Source organism: Octodon degus, unplaced genomic scaffold, assembly GCF_000260255.1.
Source record: "Octodon degus isolate 3935 unplaced genomic scaffold, OctDeg1.0 scaffold00023, whole genome shotgun sequence".
NCBI lineage: Eukaryota > Metazoa > Chordata > Mammalia > Rodentia > Octodontidae > Octodon > Octodon degus.
The window spans coordinates 8,177,345-8,178,842 of record NW_004524599.1 but is presented as its reverse complement, the minus strand read 5'-3'; the positions used below and the strand labels follow the sequence as shown (position 1 = coordinate 8,178,842).

At 49.9% G+C, this 1,498-nt stretch overlaps 1 pseudogene; it reads right to left on the bottom strand.

Annotated features, from left to right (window-relative positions):
- Positions 1 to 400: 400 nt before the first annotated feature.
- Positions 401 to 1,498, bottom strand: part of LOC101579249 — a 7,282-nt pseudogene continuing 6,184 nt past the window's right edge.

The following is a 1,498-nucleotide window of genomic DNA, read 5'->3' as shown; positions in this document are numbered from 1 at the left end:
TTTGCTTTTTGTTTTTATTGTGTGTGTGTGTGTGTGTGTGTGTGTGTGTGTGTGTGTGTGTGTGTGAATTTAGGACAGGGTCTACAGAGTGTACAGGGTCTCACTATGTAGATTGGACTCAAAGTGATTTTCCTGTTTTCAGCCTCTCAGGCCCTGGAATTACAGGTGCATGCCACCACACCCAGTCTCAGTCACCTCTCACCGTGCCCCAGGAGCGGGGCTGGCACTGTTTTTTGGTTTTAAAAAAAGAAATAGATTTGGAAGCTGAGTTTAAATCCCCTCTCGATCCATTCAACTTTCAGCTCCCCTTTGAGAGTCAAAGACAGTAATTGCTGTTTTAGCAGACTCGGGTAAGAATCGCTCTCCTCACCCTCCTCTCTGAGCCTCTACCCAGCATCCTTTATCCGTCCTGAGGACTTGGATCATTTTGAGGGTTCCTTTTGAGCAGGCTGATAGTCACAAACCCAAAAGAAGCGTTGAGTCCCCACTCAGGTCCTGGTACATGGCTTCAGAGCAGTTATTCTCACAGCTTTCAAAGCCAACTGGCCCAACGCTAGGCTCACTGGCTGATGCTAGGGTTGGGCTGCCCGGGGATTCTTCAGCTCTCCAGTGCCAGGTGCCACCAGAGACATCCAGAGAAAGGCCAACCTCCTTTGAAGCACAAGGGCTGTCCTCTCAAGACGGCTCTTTACTCTTCTTCTAAGTTTGCCTTTGTGTCAATGTCAGACTTTCTGAACTGGCCACCAGGAGTCCCCTCATGCACATTCACATTGTCCTTTCTCTGCCCCTAACTCTGCAGGGGCCCAGCCTCCCCCCCACACACACATTCCCAGTGTGTTTAAGCCAACAATTCCTGTTGTGCATACTTCCCTCTTAAGCCTGTGGTGGCAAGGTCTTTATCAAAAAGCACTTGTATATCAAACAAGGTCCTTCTCTTGTCAGTATTAATAGTGCCTCCTTGTTTGACTTCCAAAAGAACCCCTTCCTTTCAGGGTAAGGACAGAAAGGGACAATGTAAAAGAAGAGATTATCATTTCCTCCCTTATCCCCCCCCCACCTCTAGAGATCCTTTGAGACCCTGAAAAAAAGTGACGAGAGGGGCTGATGGTTACACCAGCTGCTGGCCAGTGACAGCATCTTTTCAAGCGGGCATCCCTGGCCCTCATTGCTGGGCTCTTCCTGACACACCCACACCCGCTTCCAAGGCTTCTCCACTGGAGGGGTGCAGTTCTGTCCTAGACCCTGCTGACTTGAAGTCCATAGCTCCAAAACAACAGGCGGTGTAGGCGAGAGCTGCTCCCTCTAGGAGCTGATACACGTTTTAATCTATCCACATTTGTGGCCTCCATGCCTTCTCTCACAATGTTTCCCTCTTGGAAGGGGATCTTCCTCCAGGGTAACCTGACATCCTTGGGTTCATTTTCCAGTTGAGCCAGGGAGGGGTCCCTGCTCCCAGGCATCACCAGGGAGACTGTGAAAAAGGCAGAATCTCTAGCTT